At 39.3% G+C, this 15,323-nt stretch overlaps 1 long non-coding RNA gene across 1 annotated transcript in view; it reads right to left on the bottom strand.

Annotated features, from left to right (window-relative positions):
- Window positions 1–1,475: 1,475 nt before the first annotated feature.
- LOC142498566 (uncharacterized) overlaps window positions 1,476–15,323 on the bottom strand; it is a 198,355-nt gene continuing 184,507 nt past the window's right edge. The window contains exon 4 of the long non-coding RNA XR_012802479.1: window positions 1,476–1,854. This is a non-coding gene — a long non-coding RNA (uncharacterized LOC142498566). The remainder of the gene's footprint in view (window positions 1,855–15,323) is intronic.

The raw sequence follows: 15,323 nt of genomic DNA, 5'->3' as shown, positions 1-15,323 counted from the left end.
TTGTTTTCAGGTATGTCCTGTGCACTGAGTTATGGTGACAATAAATGGTTACATTAAATAAACAGAAGTTTATACAGGCATATCTCACATTAGTGTACGCAATGGGACTGGAGCATGTATGTAAAGCGAAAATGTACTTAAAGTGAAGCACTACCTTTTTCCCACTTATCAATGCATGTACTGTACTGCAAATGTCATATACGTGCATAACTGATGGAAATAAGGCATTTGCAACAGGCTCTATATTCTCCCCGCTTGTGCACACCTTTGGTACAGGTAGGGAGCTGGTATTGCTGTTCAGGACGTGCTGACTGGCGCATGCGTGAGCTGCCGTTTGCCTATTGAGTGAGAAGTACTTACTCGCGAGTGTACTTAAAGTGAGTGTACTTAAAGCGGGGTATGCCTGTACATTCCATTCACAGACATTTCAGGACAGTTAGAGATAATATGATTATGGGCGTATGTCACAGTTAAAGACAATTCAAATATGAGACAGCTGAAGCATTGAAATGACTTATACTGGAGGCGGTTGTGAGAGTCTCTGGTAGGTTGTTCCAGTCGGGAGGTGTAAGGTAAGAGAAGGAGTGGTCGGATTCCTTGATGAACCTTGGGACCGACGAGTGGCATGACTTGGTGCCGAGAGGACCCTAACTGGAGGTTGATGAAGTCAAGTCAAGGGGGTGGATCAGGGAGGTTATTTAAGGAGTGAGGTTAGGAGTCTTACCTCTCTCTTCCTGCTGAAATTCTATCGGATAAGTTCCCACCCTCTCTCTGTTGATGTGGTGGTTGTGTTGGAGCAGAAAATTGGGAGCGTTGTGGGTTGAAAAAATGTTTGTCGTAGCTTAAAAGGGATGGTATGGTGGGAGTAGTGTGCCCAGAGTGGGCTTTGGTCAGTATTGGCTCCATTAAGGGAGGTGTGTTGGACGTCTTAGTTGGGATTTATGAAGAAGGCGGTGTAATGCTTGGATCAGACGGCCGGCATGAGTGTGTCCTTCCATGTATGTGTAATTATGTGCCACAGGGCCTGGGCGGCTAGTGATGATGTGGGTACGAGTCGAAGGTTTCCCTTGGACTCTTACCTACAGTATGTAATGACAGAACAAGCTGGCTGGGTCCGTATGTTTTTTAATGTATTTTCATATTAATATCTTTGTGTTTTTAATAAAATTGTGACTGGTTTATCTTTCCAAGAAGTTGTGTGGTGTGGTTAATCAAAATTGGAGGGGAGGACCGGTTCTAGGCATGGGTAAGTCAAGTAACTTTAACGAAAATGCAATTATCCCATGTTGCAAGGTGTTAAACAGTCACAAAATATATTTAATTATATTAAGTTATAACTTTCAGGTTCCACTCACACTGACGCAGCATTTTTGCTATGAATATATTTCTAATTGCCTTTTCAGGCTTCTGAAATGTTATTTTTGCTCTCTCTTTTGTTAAAGTGGCTGAATAAGATGCATTTTTATTTAAACGTATTAATCACAACAGTTGTTTTATTACTGTTCTCTGCCTAACAGCAATTTTAAATCAGGACAAAATGGCATAGATCAGCCTACAGTTAATTAGTTATGAAATGACCGTGTACATTGTGTTCATTGCAATAAAACAACTGAGATGCATTCCAAATGTAAGTATAAGAGATGCACTGCACCTATAATTGCATCACACATATACAATTATTTGTTTTCTACCCATTGGCTTAGTTGCTGTTTCATGGGGAGCAAAGTGACATATCTCAGTCAGCTGTGAGGGTGAATTATAATTAACCCTGCTGAGGCTGCCATATGGACTGAAGAACCGAGGTGTTGTTTGAAGTTATAAATTAGATTCATAACAGCTGGCATATGTTCTTTTCTAAAAAAAAAAAAAAAAAAAAAAAAAAAAATTGAATTGAAATAAATTCACTTTAGAGCAACATTGTTTTGAGAACATTAGACTTTAAAAAGAAATCAAACTACAAAATAGAATGTATTATGTGGAGAAATATGACTCCAACAGTATCCTACTGCAGGATGTCTTAATATGGCTTATTCTCTATTTTATTATGGATGATGTAACACAGTACTGCAAGTATAGAAGGGAGTCCCCAGGGGGGGAAGGAGAGAACAACGCCCCTTAATCAGTGCACAACTACTAATCAGAGGGACACAGTTGTAATGGTTTGTATGGTAAACCATTGAGGGAGTATTCCAGCAAAAATGAGTGAAAGCAGAAATGCTGCGTGATGAATTGATAATTAGTGCGAGGGGAAGCAGTGCTACTTCATGATAAAATGTGTGAACTTATATATAAACTTTTATTAAATATACTTTAAAAGAAATATCACTAGTAGGTTACAAGACAAAAGCAATTGCGCAGTAATATTGCAGATATGGACAAATATATAGACATTTAAAAACTATAATATAAAAGAACCCTTTCGGATAGTCTATCAGACGAAGCAGCACCTCCACAAGCAGTGTTAGTACCTTGTGGATTCTCTGTATTAACTAATGATGGGTGAGAGTCACTGACTGCCTATGGTGTGGAATATTGGCTTAGCACTGTTTGGCAGTCAAAAAGGTAGTTAGTCCCAGTTAATTAGGGATAGGGGTAATGATGACCCTAAGTTAAATATCCTGTAGGACCAAAAATTACATATATTGCTGTTTAGCAGCCAAGCAGAAAATCACATCTTAATACATCAGAGGTAGGGGTTAAGAGATCCCTGTACTAAATACCCTAGTTACCATCCTAATCAATCAGGGGTAAGGGTAAATAGATCCCTGTCCTAGATACCCTGGTTAGTAGAATCTATCAATAGATAATAAATCTGAGGTAGGGGTAATGGTGATCACTGTGTTAGATATCAATGTTTCTGGTGAATCTAGAAATTCATATAATTAGCAACCAGCAAGGAATAAATCCTAACAGGTCAAGGGTAGGGGCAGCGGAGCTTCCTATACTGTGTATCATTGCACCCTTGTGCCAAGAAGCTATGAATATATGCTGTTTAACAAAGATGCTGATAACAGTTGATAGCAACCTGTCTGGATCTGTAGGCAGACATGCAGCCGAACAGGGAAACACTGTAGCAGATGGCAGGCAACAGTGTGTGCTGTTCACCAGATAGACACGTGCTGACTGATGACATCAGCACGTGAGCAGCCGACGCGCACGTTCAGTGTCACAGGCACGCTCCGTCAGTGTCGTACTGTAAGTACAGCAAGGCCCAGCTTCTCGGCGCCCTTCTCCTCGGCACCCCGCTGATACGGAGGCACAGAGAAGGGGGCCGCCTTGTCTGCCCAGAGGTCACGCAGGCCAGAACGGGCTGTTTCCGCCAGCGCACATGCGCAGAACGTAGGTTGCGCGCGCAGAATGGTTTGCGCATGTGCACAAGAGGGAAAAATGCCGGTTTGCGCATGAGCTCAAGGGGGAAAATGCCGGTTTGCGTATGCGCTCAAGGGGGAAAATGCCGGTTTGCGCATGCGCACAACTGAAAATCGCCGGTTCTGCTTTCCGACGATTTTCACTAAACGGCGGGCCCTTAGAATGGAACCCGCCGTATGCCCGGGGCCCTGCTGTACAAATAAATATCTTAGAAAATAAATGGAAAGGGATTGATGACGAACATAAAAACACAAACTTGTGGATTCTTGACATGACTTTCTAAAGTTTATAGCATCAAATAAAGCAGGATAACTGCTTGTATTGCAAAGCAATGTTTACTTTAAAGCGGCAGACCAAGCAATATCCTACTAGTGTTTAAAAAAACAAAAAAAAACAAATCAGTTCTGTACTATAAGAAAATACTTGTAGCATTTTGAAAAAACAAAACAAAAAAACCCCAACAACTCTGAATGACATTTTTAATGTATTATAATGTAGCAAGCATTTTTTGTTTTTATATCAACCATTTACAAAGTCACATCCCCTTCCTCTTCTGAAACAGGCTCTGGCACACCCCTTTTTGAGCCCTGCCCTCTCTCTAGCAGTACACCAATAGTATATAGTGTCAGCCTGGTCACAAGATCTTTGCATCTGTGGTGAGCCATTCAGTGAACCCTCGAGCCGAATCTTCGTTGATTGATCACAGGAGAACAGATCGATCAGCAACTTAGCTAATTACTTATTGTGTAGATTGTATTGATGCACATATTAATGGGGAAAAAATAAAATAAATATAACGGCAGCTTGGACTGCTGCTTTAATAGAATACTAAATAGAAATAAATAGCTACACTGTAGTAAAAGCTATTGCACCTGGTTGGTTGTGCATTTGAACATCATCCATTCCCATTCTAGTAAAACCAAAAGAAAAGACTAGTTTACTGTTTCTCTTGACTCATTACACAATTTGTGACTGCGAGCACTTTCATGACTCGGATACGACAATAATTCTTTATTCACTTTCTGGCACATCATTTGTAAACACACTGCAGAACAAACTATGCACTTGCCTCAGCAAGCTCTTCTTACAAGACCTTGATATTCAGCACTTTCCTATTGGTGCTACGTCCTTGCTTCTTTGTATGGAAATGTCTTGGATAAAAATAGAATGCATGAGCTTTGTCCAAGCGAGACATGATAAAAGAGAGATAGCTACAGGTATGTCATGTTGTCTCAGTATAGTTTGGTTTTTGCATGGATCTTACAGTGTGAGGGAAGATGCATTATGGCTAGTGCTATCTTTGTAAATCATGTTAGCCCTCTATGGCTAATATTAGCCAGCAGTCATATCAGGCATGTGGCTATGAACAAGTGCAATACTAAAAAAGTAGAGGAATAACATAATAATGTTCTTAATAGTATTAAGTAAATTTGCTTTAGTGTAACCATCTTTGCCCAGATTTTAAAGAGTTGACATCAATAGTCTTTGTATACTGTACATGGCAGTGCTCATTTGTGGATACCTTCATCAGGTCTCGGCTGGGCATTGGTAAGCAATGATAGGCGCCACAAATATTTATGGTACAAACATTCTCCTTTTATTTGAAATCATCTACAGTGGCAAGAAAAAGTTTATGAACCCCTTAGGATTTTCACATATTTCAAATCTAAAATGTTATTACAGAGAACGACGAAAAAATGGAACTCAGCTAAAAGGAGAACAAATCTGTCTGACAGTGGATCGGTGGAGTCCCAACTCGATGAAATGGTTTTGTAACCCTTTCTAGACAGTTGAGCATCAATAACTCATTTTCTGAGGTCCTCAGAGATTTCTTTTGATCGTGGCATGAGGTGTTTCCACACACCTGTATGGTGAAGACCAAACTCACAAAGTCTCTGCTCTTTATATAGGGTAGGGCCTCCCAAACTCACCCCTGAAGATCTACCCAATTATTTAAAGACCTGATTTTAATTATCCCCTTTAATTTAGCTGATAAAACCAGAGTTTCACTTATTTTTTGCACATACTATACCCTGACCCTTAATTACTCATTGTTTGCCTAATTCATACATTATTTTGTTTCAAAAGACATGGAATTGGTCAATATAAACGCTATTTGATATTTAAGAAAAGACTGGTTTTGATTCAAGAAGGTTATCATGGAAAAACTATAGAATTTCCATAATTATCACCATCAAACTTTTTCTCGCCACTGTTTTTACAAAGCAGTGTAATCTTCAATGGGTTCTTATCAAGTGTTGCTTCCCTAGGGTACACCTGTACATCCTCACTCAATGCCCCTAGGGTGGTGCTGCTACTTGTTACTGAATTCACCCTCTATAATATACTCCCTCCTTATATATGGTCCGTGCCTGTGTCAATTTACACATATGTACACTTGAGGCTCCTCCACTTGTCACCTCCCTGGAACCTGACCTTCTAGAACTATATATATATATACATACATACATACATACATACATACATGTATGTATGTGTATATATATATATATATATATATATATATATATATATCCTGTGATGATATCACTTTCACTGGGCAGAAGAGGGTGGGGCTATGATTGTGCCTAGTCACCCAGCACCATATAATGGGGAAGGGGCGCTACACTGTGTGGGCCCACAAAGTTAACCCCTTAAGGTCATAGTAATCCTAAAGAGGGGTTACACTAGTATTACTAAAAAATAGCCTGCATGCAAACGTGTGACTAGAAAACGGTTTGCCCTGGGTGTAGGGAAGAGTTTAGTTTTGATTTAGATGCTTTTAGTGCAAAAAAAGCAAAACTTTTTTATTTAAAGGAAAAGTTTTGGTTTGGTAATTACTTTTTTTTAATGTACTGAATTTAAACATTCTATTGCACATCTACTGTAGACCCAGTACATATACTTATCATTGTTAATATTATGTAAGAAGATGTTCCAAGAGAACAATGCTGTTCACAATATACTGCATCAGCCAGTGACCACTTTAAATCCCAATATTCACCTTGAGCATACAATTTTTTTTTCTAATTCCATCATCAAATTCAAAATGGGACACAATCATCTCATCACATCATTTATTTAACATGCTTTACTAAGTAGAATTTATTAGGATGAGCATCAAGGAACGGTTATGCCTGTGATAAAATGATACCGCCAAACCTTTCAGTGAGTGTAATTGCATTCTTTCAGCTAGCAGAATCCAGAATGCCTTCAATAGTATATTCTCGGGTAATTCATCAGGGAACAATTACAGTACTTGCGGGTATTCATGTCTGGAGTGGCTTGATATTTTGAGCACAGTTTATAAACATGTAATGTATTATATATTATAAGCTGAGCTGAAAAGCAATTGTAATATATTTTTTGAACAACTGTGTTACTGCATGTCAGAGCCAGTACATATTTATTTTTTCGGTACATTTGACTGATTTAACTAGCCAGGCTTGTGAACATTGGGGGCACGGCCCTTAAAGAAGGTGTCCGAACACTAATAAAAGTCATCATGCTTTTTAATAGCACAGCAAGAATGTATTTCACAATCTTTAGGAAAACAGTTGGAGTACTTCACTTAATTTAGTTGCTTGCCAACAAAGCTGTCAAAGCAGAATTAGCCTCTGGAGCTCTCATCTTAACGAAATGCCAAAGGATAAACATGAGTATCTTTGATTTGGTTCATTAAGGACATCTTTCACAACTAGTCAGATTTACGGAGCAGTTTGGTCACATTCTAAGGCTTCATCTGGGAAATTAAAGGCCGTGTGTTTCTTTCAAGTTTTTCGTGTAATTGTTTTAAACACTGTGTATTTTGCAAGTCTGTAATAAACTTGGGTTGGCCATGTCTATGATAAAATGAGCCTGGAGCATCTCTTTCTAATCTTTGGATATATTAAGCATCAGTAAGTTCAAAACACCAAAGGCAACAAAATACAATGCAAGAACTACAGAAAGTTTGCATGTGATATTCATTATAAAACATTTTGTAAAATACTTAGCAAAATCCATATTAGAAATGTGTCAAACTTTGCCATAAATTATTATACATAAATTGGAAAAGGTAGGTCAAAAACAATGAAGTTGAGTATCTTTTCTTTGGATATACAGTATTTGTTAGAATATTAAAATGATTTTTTACTACTTTTGTATTTTTTAAATAAATAGGATGTAGAATAAGAAAGAAACGGTTGCATTGTAAATTCATATTTTTCAAACACAAAAAATGTAACCTCTGTAGTCATGGTGACCAGATTGTCAAAATGTCAAAAATAGAAACCAGGACACATTAAGGAATGATTTATAAAACAGACAAATACCATTATAATATTTATTTTTAAGTGATTTCATTTAAGTGTCCCTTTTATGCTGTATTATTTAACTTCAGTTCCCTAAAATAACACAAACTCTCCACTCCCTCTCCCTCCCCCCATTCTTTCTCTCCCTCTTCCCCCATTCTTTCTCCGTCCTTCCCACCCATTCTCACTCCCTCCTCCCCATTCTCTCTCACCCTATATTCTATCCCTCCTGCCATCCAAACAGGGAAAAGCTAAAAACAGGGACATTTGAGAAAATTGTCAGTGCACAGGAACATTTACTAAAAATCCTGGATGAACTGTGACATACTGTATGGTCACTCTATCTGTAGTGCTATAGGGATATATACTTCTTCAAATGAAGGTATGGTTGAGTAGTAAGTTGAAGTGGTACTGTAACTTAGCGGTAAGAACAGTGGCATTCATACTTAGTTTATCCTTTACAAAGTCAGTGTTAGGCCGCGTGTATAGTGCTCGCGACGGGCGACGGGACAGGTGACGTCACCCGTCGCCGCTAGCGAAAGTTATATTTCGCTTTGCGGCGGTGTCGCGGGCGTACTGGCATCTGATTAGTTCAGGGGCTGTCACATGAGGCAACAGCCCTTGAAAAATCAAATATTGCCAGCTACCAAAATTCGCGACGCAACATCGCTCCGTCGCATTGTCGCCATCGCGCTTACTATAAGCGCACGCGGCGGCGGCGGCAATGTATTTGTTTTTGGGCGACATCGTGGGATGTTACAGCTGAGCAGCCGGCAGGGTGTTTCCGCCTGGGGCTGTGGCACCCTTGGGAAAGGGTTTTGGCACTGGCCTATGTGCTAGTAATTCTGCAGAATTCTGGTCTGCAGGGAAAGAAGAAACCTGCAAATTGAACAATGAAACCCAAAATCATTTAGGTTGGAGGATCGATTCAAATACTGAAGCAGATAACTCTCCACCTTACCCAACCACTTATTTTATTTTCAAGAAGACGGCATTTCTATTTTAGGAATTTCAAGTCCTCCATGGTTTACAAGGCATTGTCACAAAAAAATATACTGACAATTATGGCACTGATTGAGATAATCCCAATCTGAATGTGTTTCTCCTAAGAAAATTATTATTTTTGTTTCTAAATGCAATATCATATGTTATGGGACATGAATGAATTGGTTATCCATGACTTTTCTTTGTCTAGCATTGTACCACACTGCGCAATATGTTGACACTTTATAAAGAAACAATATTAATAATTTACTAAATCAGTGGTTTCCAATCTTTTTTTGGTTAAGGAACCCTAGAATTAGATTGGAAAATTCTGGGGAACACCAACCCTCTCCCCCATCTCTCTTCACAACATCTATCGTCTCCCCCTGTCTCTCGTGTCCCCCCTGTCTCCCCTTTCCTCCCCTGCCTCTCGTGTCTTTCTCCCCTCTCTTTTCTCCCCCCTCCCCCTCTTTCTGCCGTCGCCAGGCCTGGGACAACTGGGAGAATTGTCCCAGCTCTCCACCCTCCCCCCCCCCACGGCGGTCGTGGAACCCCTGAGGGGTGCCAACCCTGGTTGAAAATCACTGTACTAAGCCCATCAAATGAAAATAGAAATTAACAAACATGAATTTAAAATCTAGGAGATTCAAGAAAAAAGAATTGTATAATGTTATGATGAATCTAAGGTTCTTAATTAAGAGTAGAACATAAGAGATCTGGTTTGGTTGGTCACAAAGGGATGTTTACTGTTAAAGTATATTGTTATACTACAGTATAGGTTGAATAAAAGCTGTAGCCACTAAAAGTTGTAGACAATTTATTTTAGGGCTGGAGTTTTCAAAACGCTCAGAAGTTTTGCAGACATAAAAACAACAGTAAACACAAAAAACAAAACTGTGCGCTACTACCTAACTACCTATAAAGTTTAAATGTATAAATATATACAGTGCAGTGACTATACCATCAAATTTATTTTTATTTTTTTAAATTAAACCACAACTCCCACAGTGAGATAATTAAACATTAAATAATAAGTGCCACATAACCGTGTTGGGGATAATGGCGTCTGCAGCTGTAAACGCAGGGGTGGCTCAGCACCCCACACACACTAAGAGAATGGAAACAAAAGAAAACAGCGCACAACGCCAAATAGTGAAGCAAATTCAACAATATATTATAGAATTAAAAAGGGGGTAATATATCTGCGTACATGAAAAAAGTTGGTAAAAGGCATGTAGTGTGTATCACACTGTTTACCACTCGGCAGCTGTTAGCTGTAGATTCAGGTGCTTGCTTCCCTCTGCTGCTGCAGCTCAGTTGATTCTGGGGCAGGACGTCAGTCTTTTCACTCCCAAGGGGTCTATGTATTGGCCTGTCCTGTTTTTATTTCATCCTGTGTGCTGTTTTGGACACTTGTGAGAGACTTTGTAAGACTGTTCAAACTTCCCTATTGAATCCACCACGGCTGCATCGTGGCACGCTGAGGGCACCCCAGCAAGCTGCATTTTAACCTCTGTGCAGAGGATACACCTGCCGAGGTACAGGAGCAGCTTCATATCGGCCAGGAAGCAGGAGCGATTTCACCGAGCCCCAGTACCAGCTGCTGAACCTGGCTGCATGAAGGGAAATCCCCTTGGGAGTGAAAAGACTGACGTCCTGCCCCAGAATCAACTGAGCTGCAGCAGCAGAGGGAAGCAAGCACCTGAATCTACAGCTAACAGCTGCCGAGTGGTAAACAGTGTGATACACACTACATGCCTTTTACCAACTTTTTTCATGTACGCAGATATATTACCCCCTTTTTAATTCTATAATATATTGTTGAATTTGCTTCACTATTTGGCGTTGTGCGCTGTTTTCTTTTGTTTCCATAAAAACAACAGTAGTTGAGTGAAAAATGATAAATGCAACTAATGATAAATGTCATCAGGGGACCTAACACATTTACTGTGATCCTGACCTTAGTTGTGAACTAGAAACAGACCCAACATTTTGTACATTAGGTTATTGTGACAACAGTATTTAAACTAATAAATCAAATAAGCTATGAATTCCCCAAGTAATCACCGTTGCTAAGAAACTACTGCTGCAAAAATGGAAAACAAATAGTATACCAAACTCTGATAATTGGATAAATAGCCTGCTTGATTTTGCTTGTTTAGAGAGAGAAATTTACAAAAAAAAGAGGGGGGAAAAAGTTGTTAGAGTTATTAAGGAGTGGATAATGTGTGTATATAGATTGTCTCCCCTACAATCTATCCTAAATGCTGCTGCCAGAATTACGTTACTTTCTCCTAAATCTCTCAGCGTCTCTCCTGCTGAAATCCCTCTCCTGGCTTTTTATGAAATCCTGAATCACACACAATTTTCCTCCTCATCTTTAATTCTATACACTCTTCTGTCCCTCCTTACATCCAGCCCTAATTTCTCACTATACACCATTCTGACTCTTGCATTCTGCTCAAGGATGTCTTCTGTCTACCCTTTTTGTATCTAAAGAACTTTCCCATCAAAAAAGCTCTCTCACTCACTGCCCCACACCTCTGGAATGCCCTTCCCCTCCATATCTGACTAGCACCCTCTCTATAAGGCTAAGGCCCCGCTCCCTCCGTCAGCGCTCCCGCAATGCAGACAGGCGGGGCGCTGACATACACAGACCGCGATATGCGGTCTGTAGGGAGCGGGAGGTGGGCGGGAGTGGGAGGCTTGAGCGGGAGGGGGGGCGTGGCTTGAGCGGAGGGACCCGCTACTCCCCCCCTCCCTCCCTCCACGGGCTCGGGCTGCTGATGGTTTTTAATTAAAAGCAACACACACGCAGGCACTCATACACATACACACACGCAGGCACTCATAGAGAGAGAGAGAGAGAGAGAGAGAGAGAGAGAGAGAGAGAGAGAGAGAGAGAGAGAGAGAGAGAGAGAGAGAGAGAGAGAGAGAGAGAGAGGGAGAGGGAGAGGGGAGAGGGAGAGGAGAGGGAGAGGGAGAGGGAGAGGGAGAGGGAGAGGGAGAGAGAGAGAGAGAGAGAGAGAGAGAGAGAGAGAAATAATGTAATAAGAGATACTGTGTAAATCCCACTTTGCAACAAATGTACTTGCGAGATGGAAATAAAGTGTCCAAAATCCCCAAGGTGAAGTTCAGGATTGAAGCAAAAAATGAGAAGTGCAATCAACTGGGAAAGGGGCGGCAGCTCCTCAACGAATCAGCCTCATCCGAACGCGAATCTATAAAACAAAAAGGAAGAGCGCACACTCCATAGTGCGTAAATGTAGTAAAAATAACAATTTTATTAAAAAACTGGACAACAATTGCGCACTTACATTCTAGAAGTAAAAATCAGGCACAGAGAAAGGAATGACTGGCTGGTGCAATCCCACTGCAGCGACAATTGCAATTGTGATACATTATATATATATATATATATATATATATAGATATATATATATATATATATATATATATATATATAGTGTAAATGGTAAACCGAAAGCCACAGTGTGAAAAATGTGGAAACAAATAATATTTATTTATTTATAACATTTAAATATAAATGTATAACACATAAATAGTGAAAATTGTATGTGATTTATCATATAATATGTGACAGTGACCACTAGTGTTGTACGAGTCCTGAGGATTGTCGGGTACCCGGGTATATGGTCCAATTTGCAGGCCGGGTACCGTTACCCAGCCGGGTAGCATGACACCTGCAGCCGGCATCGGAAGGTGAGGAAGACCGCTGTGGAGGGTGAAGAGGACTGTGGCGACATCGTTGGGGCAGCAATAGACGTCTTGATGGTGTGACAGCAGCAGAAGTCCTTATAGACTTGAGGTAATCTGCTGTTCACAAAAATGCATGCATAGTGTTAACTCTTTCACTTCTGAAGTGCCTACAATGCATTGCTACTGTACTTCAGCCCTGCACACCTCTTCCACATTAAAGAACTTACTTGGATAATTGCCCCAGGAAGATATTAAGCAGGAAGTCAAAGAAAAGTGTACATAGTTATTTGAAGATTGCTGCAGAGCCTGGAGAACATATTACTAAGCACTAACACACTTACCTTCCTAAGCACATCACTTCAACGAAGATTGCATTTATTATCTATTTTTCTCAAGTGAATATAACTAAGTACATTTACCAGTAGTGAATTATTAATTGGAGGGAAAAGGCTGCCGGCTTTTTTTCAGTGTTTGAAGCAGAAAATGTAATACATGTAGTTATCTCAACGTGAGATCATTTACAGTGTTTTTTTATTTTTTAAATCTTGTAATCATTCACTGCATAAAGAATAAGAGGTTTTAAGATTGTAAATAGAAGTACATTGATGATTCATGATGTACTGTAAGTCTTTATCCAGTATTGCCAAAGTAGAGCGTTATATGATAAGGTTGTTGAAATGTACTTGTAATTGCTAATTTAATCGGGAAAATTGCATAACTCTACAATGTGCTTAGGACTTGTTAGACGTGAATTATGAAGACCGTAACCTTTTTACTGCCAAGGGTAGCCACCTACCAGCACAAACACATTTTCCAAAATGTGCTATTCATTTGTGTAAGTATGGTTAATGTGAGCAACTTTGTACCTATGAAAACAATATTGGAGTATTTTTTTCAGCGCAAATGAAGCTTTGTTATTGCTTTCTGTCTCAGGTGGATTGCATATCATGTTGCCAAAATATGTCATAAATATGAAAAAATAAATAAGAAATGTACTTATTTTGTATTATTATTCCAGAATTCATTACAATGAATGCTAAATATTATTGTCCTGTGTCTCCTGATTACACGATACTACATATGTATAAGTTTACATACTTTTGGGAATCTTTATTGTACATTTATGAGGAAATATATAAAGACTACTAATTTCAAACATTGCATAAAATAATTCATTTCTCATACCAGCTTACTGTAATCATGCAAAGGAATACTAAATGTTATCTCTCTGTGTCCCCTGAGTACACCGATACTAAAAAGGGTTATAAACAGTTTTGGCTGATAAAGGCCCCAAATTAGTAAAAATGTGTTAGGCTCTTTACACCTGAATTTTGGCAAAGCTGAGCGCAAAATGTGCACACCATAATTGGCAGTGTAAAACAGCCCTCTAGCATAATAATACTCCCATGAAAGTAAGTGTATTTTCTGAAGGTATACACCACACAGAATTTAGACAGAGGTAATGTTTTACCCCTTCCAACCCCATACCCCCAAAACAAAATCTATTATGAATTATGAAAACAGTGTTCTTGATCTTATCCTCATAATATTACACTAACTTCAGATTTTGACATCCATGGCCAAACAAAACACCCCTATAGCATAAACAATACCCTCGCTACAGTGTATCTTTTCTGAAAGTGCACAAGCAAAGAAGTACAGACATGAATATTTTATCTTTGCCAACAAGAATATATATCCAGAATCACCTTTTCATTGCCAAGGGTGGGTTGTTACCTACGGACCCAATGTTATTTGGTGCTACTATAGCGTGAGGTGTACCGGAAAATTTACACTATAGCCTGAGGTCTACCAGGAAACTAAAATATTAAAACAAAATTATTATAGGGTAGGGGTGTTTAAGGTAAGGGCAGGAATTTTTTTAGGGTAGGGGTTTTAGGGTAAGGGCGTAGGATAGGGGTTTTAGAGTATGGGTTTTTAGGGTCGGGTCTTAGTTTAGAGGGGTTTAGGGTAAGGTATTAGGGTAGAGGATTTTAGGGTAGGGGCTTAGTGTAGAGGACTATAGGGTAAGGGTTTAGGGTAAGGAATTAGGGTAGGGGGTTTTAGGGTAAGGGCTTAGTGTAGGGGCCATCTCATGTGCTCAAAGCTCCTCCAGCTGAAGCAGAGCACATCTAGTGTACACCACACCCACAGTTTGGTAGAGCACAGATATCCAAAATAGACCTCATGCTAGAGTAGCACCAAAAAAAAATTGGCATAAGCTTTCAAACTTTGCAATGCAATATATAATATCGCTATCCAAAATTTGTCTGGAAGAGATATATTACACGTCATAGACAACAGTTTGCAGACTTTTTCGAAATATTACATTTAATACATTTTAATTTTGCTTAGTTTGCTTTTGAATGAAAAAAGAGTGATGGGTCCAAAAGTAGCATTACACAGATGTTGACGCATCATTATCTTCTCATGTAATTACAGTAACTAACCAGTAATACACCCAGATATAACTTAAGCTTTCTGAATGAAGACAGAGAAATCCTGGATTGGGTCACTTTAAACTGTCATATAAAGTTTACTTTTTAAAACAAATACAGCTCAACGCGCTCTGCTTATAACGTGGTCTGAGTGTGGCTCCCGGTTTAAAACATGTTTTTAAATTTTTTTTTTTTATTTTTTTTTTCTATTCCAAACTTTATTGCTAACGGACACACATGGAGACAGACACACGGAGACAGTCACGCACACACACACACACACACCATTCATTAATTGTAGACCGTTAACCCCCTGCATATAAAAGTATTCTTAGTTATGTGATGAATCTTGTACATGTGAGTGTGGATTTCTATCAGAGTTTTCGTTGATACAGATCATTAAGCTGTGAAATTGCTCTGTCTGCTCTACTGATGATCAGTGACATAGATTCAAGTGATTTTACAGTTCTTTGAATTTGAAAAACTAATCAATAGGCAAATGTTGAAACCCAAACTTTGG

This window comes from Ascaphus truei, chromosome 7 (assembly GCF_040206685.1).
Source record: "Ascaphus truei isolate aAscTru1 chromosome 7, aAscTru1.hap1, whole genome shotgun sequence".
NCBI classification, from domain to species: domain Eukaryota; kingdom Metazoa; phylum Chordata; class Amphibia; order Anura; family Ascaphidae; genus Ascaphus; species Ascaphus truei.
The sequence above is the reverse complement of the archived record's forward strand: the minus strand, read 5'-3'. Positions and strand labels throughout refer to the sequence as shown.